Raw genomic sequence first — 19216 nt, 5'->3', positions numbered from 1 at the left:
CAAAGGGTACGACGGAGGGAGAGGTAGGCTGGAAACGGTACCGACAGAGAGCAGCGCATTCTCACTTTGAATTAACGGGCACAAGAGACCTTGTCTGCTCACATTGGCAATCACACAACTCTGGTATTTAAATCTAGACTTTGTGCACAAGAATTGCCTTGAACTTTGTACAGCACCTAGCCGGGAAGATATCATTTAACAAAAGACAGTAAGAGGATCTCGTTTGTTTGAAGCAAAATTATTTTCATCAAATTTTAGAAGGCCTTACAATCGTTAATAGGGAAAAATAACTTTTAAGATACCCCACACACAAGGATAATCTTATAGAGGCACATTATAATCGGGACTTTCATAATAAGGGAGACAAAATGCATAAATTGGAGCTGACTTTTGGTATTTATAGACCTCTGTAAAACAGCAACCAAAAGTACACTATCTGCTACTGTTATGGGTCATATGTCAACATGAAGTAAGGTCACTGTCCCCAGATTTGCCAGTGTAAACCCCACCTCCTTTTTCCTATTGTTAAGGGGGGCAAAAGGGAGTCATGACATCATGCAACAGCCTAGTGTTTGAAGTGTCAGTCCTAAAGGAACCACTTACAGCAATTAGGATATCCTTGAACAAGCGTTTGCGCAACATTGGATGGTTTTTGGCATTTGCCTCCACGTCCCTGCCTACTAACTAGCGAGGTTTGATCTCTCGTAATTATCCACCCAACCGGCTCCTCACTCCTGACAGCTCCCTCCCCGGAGAGGGCTGAATGCCGTGGCTACTCGCTGATTGCATCAAAGTGTCAGAAATTGCAACATCAAAAATAATAACTGATATTCCGGAAGCAGGCGGTGCTTTGAATATTTCTCATAAAACGTCCTCTAATTTGTGTCTTGCCCGGTGCCAGCCAGTGCATGTGTGACTGCGGCTTAAAGCAAATAAAAGCAGAGGAAGTGCATTAATTATTGAACTGGTATTTACATATGGCAGATTATTCTGTCTGAACTGGCATGAAATAGATAAACGCTCATTCTGGTGTTGCTTCAACACCATTCTGTGCTTCTTTCAGGACTTGTTCAGCTTCTGCACTCTTGGCCGCTTTCCTGACAATGCGCCTCATCATATCTAAGTCTTTGTTATCCTTGCTCAGCAAAGCTAATAGAAAGACAGGTGGTGTGCAAGCTAAGATGCAAAGATATCAATCTGCTAAAATTGGGAAAACAACTCCAAAGAGACTGCAATCTCCCTGGTGGGATTAATATGGTCTATTGTCAAGGCATTTATCTATTGCCATTTTCTTATGAATCCCAAATATTTTCTCATTCACATTCGGAAGTGACCTCACATTTTACTGCAATCAGTCAAGCTGCTTTTAGTTGAAGGAGACATGCATTTCTTCTAAATAAACAAAGGATTAAGAACTGCAGTAAACTTTTCACTTTTCATCTTTTACTTTTATCACTAAACATGCTGTTTCCATAGATATGCCTCGCTGTATTGTGAGACTGAGGAATGTATTAGGCAAGAAGTGTAATATATGAAAGTGACAGCCATAGAACAGAAAAAAGGTGAGTTTTTTTCCTGTCAAATCCTTTTCATCAAATGAGAAAACAAGATCCCTTACATTTGTAAGATGTAAATACAATGTCCAAGTCCAAGTATCCATTGTTTCATTTTCATGATTGTTTGAGGTTTTTCAGTTAAGCCTAAAATTGCCAGGGTCCTCAATTTATGAACATTCTTCAGAGTGAGAACACACACACAAACACATGTACGTATATATATACATATACATACATACATACACATATATATATATATATATATATATATATATATATATATATATATATATATATATATATATATATATATATATATACATACACATAGATATACGCTCCCCTACTTACGAACATTCGAGTTACGAACAACGGAACATACGAACATGTCTGCGCATAGGTTTTTATTATGATTATTTTTTTCTTTTGTTTCCCAAGAAGGTGCCGTCACGCGGAAGCCAGTGACAGTAGCTCTGTATATTCTTATGTTTTCCGTGTTTTACAGCCCTTCTATCTTTTTTTAAAATTACATTTTAATATTTCTTAATACATTCCTCTTTACTTTACTTTGTACTTTATACTTTAATGTTTTTACAACTTTCTTTGTTCTGTGAGCCTGGCTTCTTTCGGCTACTTCTTGTAGTGCTTCTTTCCGCCGCTAATACCGACGCCTGGCGCTGTGAGAGCTCACCCAGCATCCACCTTCCTCTGCCCAGTTCATTGCAGTGCGTAAGTGCGTGAACGTATCTCCAGTGCGCAAAGAACATTTTTATCTTTAAATATCTCGTGCATCCATTATTCAATATGGTTGGTGAAAAGCGAAAGGCTTCTAGTGAGGGTGGTAGTGCAAGGAAGAGGCAAGCCATTTCATTTGAAACGAAAGTGGCAATAATAAAGAAGCTTGATGCGGGTGAGAAAATGGTGAGCGTTGCACGGGCATACAACTTGAATCGTTCGACGATCGTTCGTTAAATGTTTTTTTCAGTACAAACCAATGCAGGTTACTTATACAAGCCTTAAACATACAAATGCACTTATATAAACCTTCAATATACTTATATAGGCCTTAAACATAAATTATAATACAAAATATAGCACTGAATCAACTTACGAACAAATTCAACTTATGAACAATCGCTCGGAACCTAACTCGTTCGTAAGTAGGGGAGCGTCTGTACTGGGAAATGGTATGATTAAAAAGCAGTCTGTCTGTAAGGCATGTAGTTTGTGATGGTCATTGTCAAAGGGAAGCCTAAAGCGATGCTGCCACTAGCATTAACATTGGCTGTGCTGGCCACAGAAAGCAGTACGCTGCAAAAACATATCAATATTCTATCACACAACGTGTGTCCAGAGGGTCCACTTGCAGCGATGTTAGCCTTCTCTTTGAGGGTGACATCCATATTTCAACACACATCTTGACTTCACTGACCTTGCCGAGTTGCGCATTAATAACACATTCATAATATATCATCCCTCCCCTTGTTCCTGGCGTGTACCCCGTTCGGTTCAACATGGGTGTAATCCCTTTTTAATTGTGGACATCAGAGGAATCATTTGCAAGTGTTTCACACGCTAAAGTGTTGCACAAAAAGGCCATTTGCATCACATGCCCGGTGTCTGTGGATGGGGCTGGTGGGCACGTTCATGGTGAGTATCACTTCTACCAATTGAAAGAGACAATTGTGTGTTCAAGCAATGAATCGATGGAGACAGTTTGCCAAGGATTTTTGCAGTAGTGAAATTAAAATCAGCGCGGGAGAATGGAGCTGCTTTAGCTACATAAATTAATGCCAGACGAGGGAGAAGAAGCAGGTTTGCTTTTCAATGACAAATGTTGATTTCCCCCGAGGTATTTAAAGTGATTTGACCCAGTCATTCTTTTAAATCACAGACAGGAGATGATAAATGTGCTACTAATGAGGCTTTTGCATTTTATCTCGTGTTCTTCCTCTGGCAGAAGGATTGTCCACCCATCATGGGGATGTCTGCTTTATTTTCATTCTGCTCCAAACGCATAATCACATCGTTTTGTTGATTGCAACATTGATGATAAGAGATTGAAATGTCACAGTTGTTGCCGTTACATTTAATAGGGGATCCACTGATGTAACTAGGATGAAAAAAAGTTTTAAATGTGGTTTTGTTAAACCTTCTGAAACCACAAATGAACTTTCCACCTCAGATTTTACATCATGCATGCTTGGAATCATAAACGATGGAGAAATTTCTACAATATAGTTGTTTCGTGCATTGGCAAAGGGGGTCGACTTAAATCCCAACAATGCACACGTCGGCAAATACATCCTGTACGTGCTGCGAAAAATGGTCGGAAAATTAAAAATCAAACACGCAAATCACATTGTTCTGCAAATGCACCTTTTTTTCTGACACTTTTTTTAAAGCCCCGCTAATCTCAAAACGAGTGAGTTGAATTCAACTCTGTCAGCGTTTGTAGACATTATGATAATCTTCCTAGCATAGGCCTCTCTGTTTTTCCCCCCTTTCCGACCTCCCATCTCAAAGCTAAGCACTTTACCTTATATACACACGACAAAAAGCAGAGCTCCAGGAGCTGTTAACAGCGCCGCTCTCATTATCTGTGTCGCCCAAGGAGACGAGGGGCTCCTTTCAGGTGCAGATGTAGAGCATCATTGATAGGCTCTTCTTTTATAGCTCTGCCCCCCCTCACCTCCTCTGATCAATCAGTGCTGACAGGGCGCCAGCTTTTGTGTGTGGCACACGGCAGGGACAAACGTCTGCCATGGAGTTGGGGGCACACCTGAAAAGAGGAAGCAGATTAGACCCCCAGCCCGCTTTGATGGATTAGCATGCGGAGAAATTGCTCGATTATTGATATGAAAATGTTTTTCACGAAGGGTGGGGGGTTGGTTCCCTGCCTGGTGGGTTTCTTTCCCTGCTGATTATCTACCTCATTTCCCCTTCCTCTCACCTAACCCCCATATATCCGCGGTCTGTAGGTCTTTAGAGAAAAGGAGTGATACAAAGGAAGGACATGGGGAGGAGACCCCCCCAAGAATGGACATGTCGAACCGTCCTTCACGAAATATTGTTCATCATCATATTAACAAGGCTGAATGTGCAGAGATAAGGGATGAAAATAAAAAAAGTAAGCAGAATGTCCCATTGAGATTATTCAGTCTTTTTTCCTGTCACCGTTCTTTCCATCTACATTAATTACACATTCATTCATTCTTTCACAGTGAGTTTGAAATATAACATGACCTTTTCTAAGGCCTCAAAATGATCACATAATTATCTCCCTTTTAGTAGCTTGATTTGTCAATCCTAGTCAATCCTGTTATCCCAAATGTCGCCTTTTCTAACACTTTTTTGGCTTTTTTTAAGCGTTTAGAAAGTACAACATTTAGATGATCTTGCCTCAGAATACTAACTTTTACCTTGAGTGGCAACATTAATTTAGAAAGCAGATTTAAAGCCAGCTATCAACATTTGAAGTGTAATCAGAAGGTATCAAACTAATGCCATTGACAAGTGGTTACCAAAGAAGCTGATTATTAAATTTCCCCATATTTTTATCATCAAGTTCAATACAGTTGACACAAAAGGTTGATACTGGAGACAAAAAGTGATAAATAATACTTCCCAGGGGCTCAGTGGCTCATCTTTAATATATGACATGCTTTTATGGCACATTACTCACACGCAATGAAACGTGTAATTGCCTTGCACTTGAGTGGAAGTAAACCAAAATGTGATTTTAAAAAGGAAGTTGTTATTTGTGACATCTCTGTATCACAGTTTCATCTCTACTCTACAAACAAAAGACATTTGATGGTTCAATGCCATAATAATCAACAAATGCGATCACAGTTAAGGTGTCCTCTAAGTTGAGAATGCTTCAAGTGGTCTCACAAAAAAACATGTTAAAATATCCCGCAGTGAGTTGGAGCAGGAGCTTAAAGGGTCAACGCAGACGACCACTGATGTCAAGCCCACTTCGTCTCTCAGCACTCACATGGAGTGATTTTTTTTTTGCTGTGTGGTTAGCGCTATAGCAATCTCAGGAAATCGGTACCCGTCTGTCGAACGTCAAGCTCGTATTGGTGGACGGGACGAGAGCTCTCTCACGATCCAGACTGTGGCCCCTTTGAAGGAGTAGAGCCTGACTAATGGGAACAATGTGTGCTCAGTCTGAACCCCCCATAACACCGGTGACAAACACGGGCAACGCAAGAAAAAGAAAAAGTTTGCGTTTTACAACCTTCCTAGTAAAGGTCCAGTCGTAAAGGGGAAAATTTACACCCTTCATTAGGCGTAATACAATGCACATAAGTCCCAAGTATAACAATTGGAAATAGCTGTAAAGTTGGGGTTTTATACTTTCTCCAATCATTGACTTGTCGGTGACCTCCGCAGAGGCAAGCCAAGGGCGATCTGAGTTACCTCCACTTTTCATGGCCTCTGATTGGTCGGCCTGTTTGGGGAATTAAAAAGGTGCTAAAAGACAAAATAACTGAAGCGACTGCTCAGCGTCAGGATTATGAATCTCCAAAGAATCATTTACAACTTGTAACTGGAGTTTTTGTTCAAGGAGATTTCACAATAACTCATGTCTAACTTTGTTTTTATGGCCAGCCGGGGACAGATTGAAACCTATTGCTCTTTTCCTGCTTGTTTTACCCTCTCGGAATGCTAAGATGAGGTCTTTACTGTTAGTATTCCGTGTAGTGGTTTTATGTCTCGTATGGTATGATGTTTAAAAAAAAGGGGAAAAAAATGAAGTCATCGGTTTTCAAGGTGGGAACATTTGTACTTGGCAAGCTATGAGCCCTACTGTGAATCTGCAAAATGGTTAAAGGACTTCTGATGGGAGGACCTCGCGTTCACGTTCCTGGAGTTTTGCTGTGGTTACCTTGACCAAGGCACCTAAATTTCATATAATTGCCATTAACCTTGCACCGCACATCCTTTTGGAAGACGCTAGATGCTCGACTGACGACATTAGTTGATTATTGTTGTGGCCTAATAATAATAATCTTCGAACTACTTGTTAAAACATCAAAGTTACTGTTACCTACCGTGACCGGACGTTTCGTCGAAAGACGTTTGGTCGACCGGCCGTTTGGTCGACCGGCCGTTTGGTCGACCGGCCGTTTGGTCGACCGGCCGTTTGGTCGACCGGACGTTTGGTCGACCGGCCGTTTGGTCGACCGGCCGTTTGGTCGACCGGACGTTTGGTCGACCGGCCGTTTGGTCGACCGGCCGTTTGGTCGACCGGACGTTTGGTCGACCGGCCGTTTGGTCGACCGGCCGTTTGGTCGACCGGACGTTTGGTCGACCGGACGTTTGGTCGTCCGGGTTCGCATGCAATTGATAGATTTTAACATTGGGTGAATAGGGATTTAATGACTATTATTTAACATTGAATGAATAGGGTTAGGGTTAAACAAATGAAAGTCTCGTGACTCAAACCTCGGGACTCGCGAACCCGTTCTACCAATCGTCCGTTTTACCAAACGTCCGTTCTACCAAACGTCCGGGGACCAAACGTCCGGGGACCAAACGTCCAGGGACCAAACGTCTTTCGACGAAATGTCCGAGTACCATTACCTACAGGTCATTTTACATTGTTGGACACCTCTGCATCTCTCAGACTACTGTGATTACGAGGTACCTTTGCACTGGTAAATGTTCCTCTCTCGTAATTCAACAGTTCTTATTGACATTATCAAGAATGAAGGCTTGTCCTCAGTGACCTCTTCAAATAATGGTTTGAATTGCATTCAATTGAATTCTACACATTTGGCAGGTGACCAGTCTTAAGTACACCATTTCTCTTCAACAAAGACAACTGGGATGGACACCAGCTCTACTGCGAACTTACTGCGAGAACGATAAGCAGTAATCGAAAATAAATAAAAGGGGTTGAATACTGAGGTGTGTTTACATTTGCTTGGGGTCCCCTCTACCGGAGCCATGTGCTCGAGTGGGCTGTCCTGTGCACCCACCAGTCAATCATTCGCTCACTGCCATCGGGGTCAGAGGCTGGCACACACTGAGCGGCCGGGCAACGTTAGTGGAAGCACGTTGGCTATTGATGAGATGAATCAGGTCGACTTCTCCCTCGTCGTAGTGGAATGAAAAACAAATGTCACGTAGGGTGACGGAGTGCGTCTGCGTCTTATCAGGGCAGCCGATGTGAGTGATGGCTCTTATCTGACCCCCTCCCCCCGACTTCTCCCCGGACTCCTTCCTCCTAGGCTGTTTATTATCCTAAGGTGGCAGGGTGGTGCTAGGCCCCTTGCGATCCATCTCTCCGGAGGTCTCCTTCCCCCTCTCTTATCTGACCGCTACACGATAGCCACAGCTCTTGTTTACAGATGCCAACCTATTTGAATGAGGCGCAGACTGAAGGATATGACTCTTTTGCTCTTCCACTTCCTGCCATCGGGGGCCCAGGTGAGTTATAGAGAGGCGGTAGTACACATGCATCATCCTTTTAGCATGGCACTACATCATCACATCCTATTTTGCTCCTGTTTGGGAAATAAATGACGGTTGAGGAAGGGAAACAGTCACACACTCAAGAGGATAAGCTAAATTTATTGCTTCTCGTGAATTACATTCATTTCTGTTATCATATCTTTTTTCATTCTCCGGGTTATCTGAGGCAGCATGTGTCGTCGGTGTATACATGAGTGAATTGATAGGAGAAGAAAGAAGCCATCTACGCCTGTGGTGGCAAGCGGGTACTCTATTGAGGTTACTGAATGGAAAGAGCCGCTCCTATAGCTACACGTGTTTTTGAAAGGAAAACCTCAATAAAGATGGCGGTTTTTATGCTCCCCCTCACTTGTTCCATTTCCTTTCACCGTCCACCCCTACCGGAATATTCCTGGTGCCTCCCTGGCAGGGCAGAATGCGCCGGTTTCCATTTCAAACGCGGTGCTCGTGTCCATCACATCACCGGGGGTCTCTCCAAAAATACATACCTTCTGTTAAAACCCTGCGAGGGAGGGCAATGAAAGCAGAGGTGTTTTGAGGCTACCACAACCCCCCTTTCCTACCCCATGAGGTTTGCTGGAGTGACTGGCTTTCTCCTCACATCCCAGGCAGCTTTCAAGTAAAGCGGAGATTGAAGGCCTCTGAGCGTACGGCCGCTCCCTTTGCCGACGTCCCTGGCAACTCGCCGTGGCATTGTGCAGTGTGCATACATGCAAAAGCAAAACACTAATTGCCAAATATGAAAAAGGAAGGATGTTGCATGGTTAAAGTCGAACTATCACACATTTTTACACCCACTAATAAAATGATGGAATCTTGGCAAAAAGTATTCAAAAGTAAATTATCAAAACTCACACAGATCCATAACTGTTAAAATCAGTTATGTAACGTTATGCCTTTGCATAGTTGAAAGCGATGACATAAGGGGAGGTGAGGGTCTGACAGAGGGCGCTTGATTCAATGGAAAACAATTAGGTAGAGGAGTACGATTGTCTTTATCGTGCGACAAGTTAGAATATCAAACAGTGGGTCGGTGGGGGAAATCCTGAAGAACATAATTCGGAGGGGATTTTATCATACAAGTTTAAACTGGAACTTCAAACCTTGTTGTGTTGGGTGGTAGGTCATTGTTAACCACTCTTTTTTGGCCGTCAGCAGTCTCCAGTAAAATATTTTGATCAAAACAACACAATAGCCTACTCACCGAATGGTCCATTTCCTTATATGTGTTTAATCCACTTAGCTCACCACTTGGTAGGACGGAAAAAATAAAGGTTTATTTTGGCACTTTTCTAAATTGTTTGCATACCTTTGTGCAATCTCATTAATAACATTAATGACGGATCATCAATACATATCAGAGTGGATTCCTATTCAACAGAGAAATTGGACTTAAACAGTTTTTTCTGCACTTTTTATCGTTTTATTTTGCAAAGAAAAGGAACGAAATTTAGGGTTGACCATTTCAGATGACGTCTAAAAATGTGACGTATGAATTGGTTCGGTATCGATTTTTTTTCCTTTTTTTTTTAACTCACCAGTAGAACTCCAAAGGTAAACGACACTGTCACGTCTGCTTTTCTCTTGTCAAATCCAGTGTATTATTGTTTAGATTCCATGCTTGGTTGCTTTCTTCGTCTGTTTTGCTTTATTTTTCTGAGGCTTTATGTCTGCTAGATCGCACATTGTCTGCCTTTAAACTCATCAATCAATGCCAGCACTTGGTGAAGTAGCGTTTATACAACGTGGGTAAAAGTTATCCAGTTAAAAGTTAGAAACTCAGTGATCCTCATGGCAAAAACTGATTAGTTGGATCGTTACCACGTTGTATTTTTGCGGCTGCATTAGAAAATATAAATGTTTATTTAGCGTTACTCCACGTGCCAATATACTGTCATTTTACTTCCTTGTTTAACTTCTGGGATTTGTAGTTTTTTGTGTGTACTGTGGCTTGTATATTCCCTTTGTGACAGGTGTCAAAGTGGCGGCCCGAGGGCCAAATCTGGCCTGCTGCATGATTTTGTGCGGCCCGAGAAAGTAAACCATAAGTGCTGACTTTCTGTTTTAGGATCAAATGATGATAGATGTACATTACATTTCCTGATTTCCCCCTTTTAAAACCAATCATTGCAATTTTTAATACATTTTTTTTCTTTTGTGTTTTTAGTTCAAAAAGCATTTTGTAAAATCTAAAAATATATATACAAATATTTTCAGTTTTCCACTTATAAAAAACATGATTAAAAGACATTTCCATTACTAAGAAAAAAAAGCTCAAATAAAAATTGTTTTAGATCTATAAAAACTGACTATTTAGGGCTTTTGATCCAGTTCTTTTAATCCAATTTAGAAAAATAAAAAATAACTATATATTAGATGTAAAATGGTCCGGCCCACATAAAATGGCATTGACGTTAATGTGCCCCACGAACCAAACCGAGTTTGACACCCTTGCCCTATGTGAAGCACTATGTGCTATAGACAGTATTGGTATAAAGCCAGTGTTTTCTGACTTCTCATTGTTTGACAATGGATTCTGATTACATTAAAAATAATTTTGATTATATTTTAATTTTGCATTACATTAAAATCATGAGTAATAATGAACAATGACAATATCAACAATTCATGCTAAAATCAATGTGTTTTGACAATATCATAATGATTAATATAGTTGATGAACTTATTGTTACCGTGAAAATATTTTAAGCATTAAGAAAATGCATTCATATTTATAAATTGAATCTTTATGCATAAAATGACAATATTATTATGATTCATGAGGAAACATTTTGTTCATTGTATGCATGCTTCCTTTTAGGCTATTACCGGCTCTGTTTCCCAATAAATAATCAAAAGCTGACATGCTGAATATTCCTTCAATGACGATCCCTATTCGAAGGCCCATTAAATGGAAATATCTGAACAGTGAAAGTACGACTTGAAGGTAAGAAAGATGGATTCAATTCTCTCCCAAGACAACTGTAAATTTCCTCTAGAATATTTTTTCCCAGTCATATAATGACGCTTTAAATTCCATTACAGTTTTTCAGGGATCAATGAAAAAGATAGAATTTATATGTGAATCATAATAATAAAGTGGAGACTCGTAATCTTTTCCAGGACACCTTGTTCATGTTTTTAACATGGGGACATTATTTCTATTTCCATTTTAACTGAACCAGCAATGTTTTAACTAACATTTAGACATGCAAGTGTAAATATAACTTAACCATCACTCAATAACTCAGTGGCAACTATTTTGCTCAGGGGTAAGTACAACAATGTTATTTTCCCCCTTCTTTTCCCCTACATTTCCTCAAATAAGATTTATTATACATTACATTGTGAGTCAGCCTCATAATTTTTTAAATCATGAATGCAACTACGGATATGTTGTAGATTCTAAAGATGGTAACATTCTACTTTGGTAGCTTGTAGCTATAGTATATTCAAAGCTGCAACTGTCTTAGAAAAGCTACAGACTACTGGTTTAGACCATGGTACGTAACTGATAGCCCCCGAGACTGGGATTGGGATATTCTTCTTGTTTTCACAGCTGTTGATGACTCAGATATAAAATTTAAGGATGATGTACAGTAAGTCAAATGTCAGTTTTTTTCTTTATTGTTCATGCATTTTTTTCCAGCCATAACATATATTTGTTGCATTCGCCCTTACATTGTATAAAGTCCCCCGCAAAATTGCTAGTATGTTTTCAAATCAAATCAAATCAAAAGCCTTTATTGTCATCAAACACAGCTGCGTATAACAAAATTGGTTTTGCTACTCCAAGCTTTTCAAAGTGTGTTTTCCCAGTAAAAAAACATAAATAGTAGTATAAAAGTATAAAAAGTAACATCCCGGCTAGGTGAATTCTAAAATATTGCACATAATTCTAAAATATTGCACAGATTCGGAAATATTGTACAGAATTCTAAAATATTGCACAGATTCTGAAATATTGTTTGGAGAATTACTTTAAAAATACTTGTTTTACTGAAACGGTTTAGGAACAAAAACAAAGCACAAATGTGTCGTGGAAATAAGACATTTTATGAATGTAAAATTAAATCAACTAACATATACGGTTATTGTACTAGAGTCGACAGATGGCTTGAGGGTCATTTTTCTCAGTACAGCAAATTCGTTTATTCATTTTCCATCCATCCACAAGGAGACGAACAACAATTCAAGCACAAACATACTTAAGACAATTTGGACTGCTGGAAAATTTTGTGATATGGCACGGAATCTGAGTACCCGGAATAAACCAACGCTGACATGGGGCGAACATATAAACTACACAAAGGAAGGGCAGGCTTGGACCTTTGAGATCAGAAATCTGAGGTGAATGTGCTCACCACTCCTACACCGTACCGCCCAGTGCAGGACTTAAAAAAAAAGTAAAACCTTCACCACTTGATCCTCACCAGAACATGCTCTGTGGGTTCTCTCGTTGCACTGCAGCAAACTGACAAATCCCTTTTTATTGCTATGTCATTGTGTAAAATGGATTGAATGAGCCAACAGTTCATTCATTTTTCACGTACGTAGTGCTTTCTAGTATTTTGGCAGTTCATTTCCAAGTTAAAGCATTGTCTCTAAATGGGCGTGATCCACCTCCTACTCAACCGGGCTAATTAATCACAGGGCACAGCGGCATGCTGTCAAAATAATGTCATTTTAATAATACGACGCATATAGCAAGGGCATTACCCAGTGTTTCTAAATGTCATGGGCTTCCCTGTAATACACAATGACAGGCAATTGGGTGCGTGTGAGCCCCTACGTAACGTAACAAATGCATCGTCCCCATAGTGAACTGGCTATGAATAACTGTGATAATCGCACCACAATGGCTTCATTTGTCAGCATGTGAGACGCAGCGACATTAGCGCGATTAGCCTCCATATTTATTTTCTCTTGACAATGATGTCACAGGTGTCTCCATCTGTCTTATGACCTTCATTAGTTAGGGTGTGGCAGGATACAACACGTGCTTCTTGACATATTATGGAGAATACATGTTCACACATTTTTAATGTCGACTTGTACCATGTAAAATTCTTATGGCGCTGCCCAAAATAGTTCTAATTATCATAACCAAAATAGATGATCAGGAAACCAGAAGGGTTGGCTGACAAAAAGGCCAGTGAGGCCAATGATACAGGGCCTATACATTAAAAAATATTGTCGAAGACTGAAATAATAACACGTTTACATCAGGCCACTGAAGAGTATTGAGCTGCAGAAAAACAAACAAACAAACAACCAAATTAACAAAAAAGGTCATTATCTGAAACATTATATAGTCAGTACCTCAAAATCATACCAGACACATCTTGATACCCTTTGTGTAATTGTAAGAGAAGCGGCATTCAGAGTTATCAATATCATTAACAGATGAACCATCTGAACTTTCTGTATCTAAGAGACATACTTCTGATGCAAAACAAATAACAAAAATAAATAAATCAGAATGAGCCATTTGAGGTAAGTGAAAAAGTTTGAACACTTGGATTTAAAGTATGACTAAAGCTAATTAGTGACAGCATTTCCTCAAAAATCACAGTTTGACGGACTACATCACATTCCACATCGCACAGATCTTTAGGTTACTTTGCTCTACAATGGTTCAACGCCTCTCAATAGGACATGTGTCAAAGTGGCGGCCCAGCGGCCAAATCTGGCCGGCCGCATCATTTTGTGTGGCCCGGGAAAGTAAATCATGAGTACCAACTTTCTGTTTTAGGATCAAATTAAAATGAAAGGTATAGATGTATATTACATTTCCTGATTTTCCCCCTTTTAAATCAATAATTGTAATTTTTTAATCATTTTTTTCTGTGTTTTTAGTTCAAAAATCATTTTGTAAAATCTAAAAATATATTTAAAAAAAGCTAAAATAAACATTGTTTTAGATCTATAAAAAACTGACTATTCAGGGCTTTTAATCCAGTTCTTTTAATCCATTTATTAAAAAAATCTAAATATTATATCTAAAATGGTCCGGCCCACATGAAATCGAGTTGACGTTAACGCGGCCCGCGAACCAACCCGAGTCTGACACCCCTGCATTAGGACATCAAGATGCCAACTGATAGAAAAAGGACTTTACATTTTTAAATAGTAATCCAAATCATGAAACAGAGACCTATTCAGTTCACAGGAAACCTGTCAGTTTCATATGGAGTTGTTTAACGGTAATTTTCATAGCATCTCATCAGTAGCATTATTCTCACACATCCGAGTGCAATGTTAACACACCGAGTAGCTGTGTAGACAGCTGATGGGAAGATAGATGAGCTATGGGAATGTGATCTCTTTGTCAAGGGGGGTTGGAGCATTCTGTCTTAACCCAGTAAAATAGTGAGATGGATAGGTTGACAAATGAACAGAGAGGCAGGGAGAGAGAGAATTGCGGTGGGGGCGGAGGCCGCTCAGTAGGGATCTGAAAGGAAGGAGGTAGAGGTGGAGCTGACCACCGTTGGGACCAGAGAAAGGTCATGGTGAAATGGAAACTGATTCTCCACCCTGGCTCCATGGGTAATATCTAGTGACCGTGCCATTCCCCCCTCCCAGACGACCGTGCTGCAATGCCTCGTAAGCCGAAATGTGTTCAGGCCCAAAAGAGCAGGTCACCGAGTCTGTTGGGGTGCATCCTCTATCATACATGGAGGGTTGTGTTCGGTTGGTGGGGGGCTGCATTTACTGAGCAAAGTTGCTGACAGTCTTTGAGCTTCCAATGGAGACTCGGCCGGAGGTTCTGACCCAAGCGCCTTTCCTGCACAACCCTTTGAAATGTACAGATCTCTCACATCAATTACCATAACGGAAACCCAGCAGGAGTCTGACAGTATGGGTTGCGGAGAGATATTCCTTGGGGATGAACATGACTAAATATCCTTGAACTAATCAATACCATAGTCTCCAATCCGTTTAAGACAGAGCTCTATTATTGAGTAGAGTAATGCTGCTTGGGAGTTGTGATTCTGTTGGTGTTATTTAGGGATATGCAATAATAAGTCATTTTCCAATAGCTGTTTATCATCTGGAAGTTGTTTATCTACATATAGTATGTGTTGCAACTCTAACATGTTTGCATGTTTTCATTCTTTTTGGATAGCCTATGAATCTCAGGTGATTTTAGTTTTAGGAAAAATAGTAATGAAGTAGCAAAAATTGTAACAAGCAGTTTAACTAATTACTTTCTCCAGGGGATGAGAAAGTAATAAAATGCATTACTATTTCTGCGAGTAATGTGTAATATACTCATTTTTGTAATGACGCCCAACACTGCTTGGTTGTAAAATTATGGTCTGACCCTTAAACAAAAGTCCCAGGCACAAGTAATATCAGCTTTGTCTTCCTTTTTTATCCCACTAACATCTCACGCTTAGGATAACGCAAGACAGATTGGAGGGCTTGCTGTAGGAAATTCAATGAACTGTACCCGCCAGTGAGATTACTTTTGTGAGACATTTAAAGGGCTCCCCTTTTAGTGCGACAATGGTGTGGTAAATAGCCATTATAATGTGAAGTGTTCAACCAAATTGCTTCTCATTTTCGCTTTCACGGATGGTTTAGGGATCTCCTGCCGTTAAGAATGGGGATCGAGGCTTTTGTCAAATGTTAATCAGTGATGGGGATTGTTGGGGAGAAGTAAAACATTATTAAACAAGTGTAAAGGGCAGCGGGAGGAAACCATTCTTTGCAATAGTAGGCGTCAATGTCATGTAGGGAGTCCTTTATTTTTAGTCCAGGAAAAAAAGTGTATATTTATATATTTTTTTACTTTGCAATTTACCATTTTCCGTGTTTACCTAAGTTAGTCACTGCTACATTATAGCAGAAAGCTACATGCAGTTTTCTGCCATCCCTAACCCAATCATATAAATAACATTCATAGTTAGCCAGCCCAGACCATCACGGGACATTTGCTGCTAACTAACCAGAAAATGTGCTTCTGGTTCCTGAGACTATTATATGGTTTTCAAGCAGCAAGAGCCTGCGAGCTTGGCTGGCGTCCTGATAGAGATTTATTCCAGCATCGTGTGAAGGATATATGTCGATATGCACACAAAGACACATGAAATGTATTTACTTTTGCACTAGGCATAACATGGTGGTCAGTGTGGGACCACCCTTGTTTTCGTCTGGGTGACGAACACAAGCATTTTATTTTAGAACTTGTGCTTTAGTTGCCATAATTTTATTGCTTGAGGGTTGAATTGTGATTTATCGCAGACTAAAAGAAAAACTAACATAATATAATGATGACATTTAAAAACAACGCTTCAGTCTTTAGTTAGCCTTGTGTCAACACGGGCATATGCGTTTTTATTCCTGAAAGACAAAGGAATAGATAATGCGGGGAAAATCTTGTGTTCTTTGATTGTTTCAATGTTTATCAAAACTACTAAACATATACTATAATGTTCTGTTATGGTATGTCCTAGACATGTAAAGAGTAAAATGGTAAATCAAGAGTACTTAAACAGTGCATTTATCAACAAGTTTTTACCAGGCCCAAAGCGCTTTACAATAGCACTAATTCACCTACATACCAATGGCCCAAAAAAATAAAATAACATTTCCCCAGAAAAATATCCGCGATGTAGTTAAGCTGCAAAAGTTAAACCGCGAAATGGCAAGAGATTACTGTAGCCTCAGTGTGTGTGGGTACAAGGCGGTGTCTGTTCTGATCAGATACAAAAGTAGTGGTGGTGTCATGGATGAATGACCCCAATAAAGTTCATCCATATGCATTTTCTCACAACAGGCAATGCTATGCAATGGCTAGTAGATTCAAATGTTCACAATGTAACGAGCACACGCCCTAGGTGGCCTGCACTTTAGTCTTTTTCAGCCTCTGAAAACAGTCATCTTGATTCTCCTTCCCCTCTCGTTCTGATCTCTGGCACTTGTTTTCAGCCGATCCCCACTTTGCAGCCATCATTCAAGACGGCCTGGCTTTTTGACACGCGTGCAAATTGGCAAATTACAGGATGGTGAGCTGTCACTAGTCAGATTCATGTGGTCACAAGAGGGGTCAGTAGGAGGGAGGGTGGATGCCAGATTTGCAGAGGAGGACATAAGCCCAGTTTGCTCTGGCCTAACATTGTTAACGTTGACCGCGTGATTGACACTCACTGCTGCTGGGATTTCAAAAGGACCTCTATGCTAAATTGCTTCAGGACGCTTCCCCAACTGCTACCCCACCCTTTGTGTCCATGTACCCCTGAATGTTGTTTCCCTTTTCTGCATCCCACTACCTCATTTGCATCAGCTGCTGGGATTCCTCTCTCACAAACCCTCCAGCAAGGCCCTCTTTGTCTCAACATGAACACAGAAGGCCTCCCGCGCTGCTTCTCCTGCCCCAGGATGGGGCTGGCGTTTTTCAGGGTGGGCTTGCTGGGGGAAACAGCATGACAGTATTATTGTAACTGGGCATGGACCCGTCTGAAGCAGCATCCACACGGCAGCGTCTGGTTCATCCAGTTTATCCCCCAGGAAAGGATGTCTCACTTCAAGAGAACAGGAAGGCGCTGCGGAGGATGAGATTTCTGGGTAAATAAAAGAACCACTGTTTAGAGTCCCGAGAGAGGCTTCAGGGACAATCTTCTGTCTTGCTCCAATGATTTGTAGTGTAGTGAAAGTGGACTTGTTGAGAGAGTAAAAGGTCCATGGAGCTGATTGATCAGTCGTGGAAATCTTATGAAAACGGTCATTTGACCTCATCTTATTTACTCCCATTGACATTGTGGACAGGTAGGGCTCGTAGTAAACAACAACAACAACTCATAGACAACCTAGTAATCTTCCCTAACTACTGGAATAAAGTGTTAACAAAGATTTTTTTTCATGTTGGATTAATTTTTGGGGCAACATGTACAACTTGACTGGAAAATTGCAGTTACTGACAGTTCAGTCTCAACTAGACTGAGGGATTTAAGGAGTTGAGAACATTAAGAGAGGAATTTTTCCATCATTTAAAAAATCTAACATTACTTCATTTAGAATTATAGTTAACTGTTCACCTGTAAATCAACTATTCGAATCCACACGCCAACAATAAAGTTTTTTTTCCATCAAAGGCACAATCATTGATGTAATAAAACTATAAGATCATAGGAATTTGTAAGCCGGCAGCAGATTTGTTGGCATTTCCAAAATGCTATGGTATGCTTTAAAGCATTAACCATACTTCCATACTACTTTTTTTTCATTCCTGCTCTGGTGTACTGTGAAAACTTATCCATTTCCACCGTGTGAACTGAAATTGACTCTATTCCTCCTGCGGACAAATGCCCCCTCCTGTTTTTAAGTGGTTAGAACATGTTATTAGTCTGATAAATTAATGGCACCCCTTGCTGCGTGATTGCCGCCTCATGCTTTGCTAATGGCAACTGTTTATCCTGTCAGTACGGTCATCATTTTAACAATTTGGATGTCCCATGGACCCATTTTAATTAACCGGAAGAAAACACGTCCCTCCCTTCTTAACTTTCACCTGGGAGCTTCCAGGTGGGAAACTGACACCAGCCCTGCATGCTTGTGATTAAAGTAGGATCTCATTTACCAGTGCCTTTTGTGTACAAAACACTACCACCAATGGCATGGTGCCCGCCATTCATTGGCAGTAGGGTAGGTCCAAGGACTAGTCCCACACTTGTCCTCATGAAACAGATTTAGCCTGATCTCTGATACAGTAGCTTAATCTCTATGATGTGATCAAGGATGCTTCTCATGTTATAGGACTAAAAAGGGCTTAAACAGGTAGAAGCAAGTTACTGACCCTGGGAAAGAGCATTTGTGCTTCTTTCGTCACCTGATGGATGGCAGCTTGGACGTGGCTTGCATTCTGGCAGTGACCTCATATATGTCCCAATCCCTTCGCCCGTCACTTCCTCTAAATATAGTCGAAAGCCATTGTTCAAATAGCTCGGGTTGCCCCGGTTTTTGATGTCCTGGGCGGAACAAAGCTGTGAGTGGCCCTCATGCACTTAAAGGGAACACTTCAGTCTGGAATCCTGAACATGACGCTTGTGTCAACCAGTCCATTATCACCTCGGCACTTTTTACGCTAAACAGATCTGTTACATGCAAGTCAAATCACATTGTATCAGATCCAAAATAGCAATAAAGTGGGTCCATGCAACTAATGA

At 40.5% G+C, this 19216-nt stretch overlaps 2 long non-coding RNA genes across 5 annotated transcripts in view; one reads left to right on the top strand and one right to left on the bottom strand.

Moving 5' to 3' along the window:
• LOC144066754 (uncharacterized) overlaps positions 1 to 9943 on the bottom strand; it is a 33706-nt gene extending 23763 nt beyond the window's left edge. For all 4 annotated transcript variants that reach the window (XR_013297714.1, XR_013297716.1, XR_013297713.1 and 1 more), the window contains exons 1-2: positions 9584 to 9943; positions 4096 to 4338 (exon numbers count right to left, since the gene is read on the bottom strand). This is a non-coding gene — a long non-coding RNA (uncharacterized LOC144066754). The remainder of the gene's footprint in view (positions 1 to 4095; positions 4339 to 9583) is intronic.
• Positions 9541 to 19216, top strand: part of LOC144066766 (uncharacterized) — a 125202-nt gene continuing 115526 nt past the window's right edge. Inside the window, exons 1-2 of the long non-coding RNA XR_013297720.1 lie at positions 9541 to 9599; positions 10867 to 10992. This is a non-coding gene — a long non-coding RNA (uncharacterized LOC144066766). The remainder of the gene's footprint in view (positions 9600 to 10866; positions 10993 to 19216) is intronic.

This window comes from Stigmatopora argus, chromosome 2 (assembly GCF_051989625.1).
Source record: "Stigmatopora argus isolate UIUO_Sarg chromosome 2, RoL_Sarg_1.0, whole genome shotgun sequence".
Lineage (NCBI taxonomy): Eukaryota > Metazoa > Chordata > Actinopteri > Syngnathiformes > Syngnathidae > Stigmatopora > Stigmatopora argus.
Note: the sequence above shows the minus strand (reverse complement) of the source record. Positions and strands in the feature narration are given on the sequence as shown.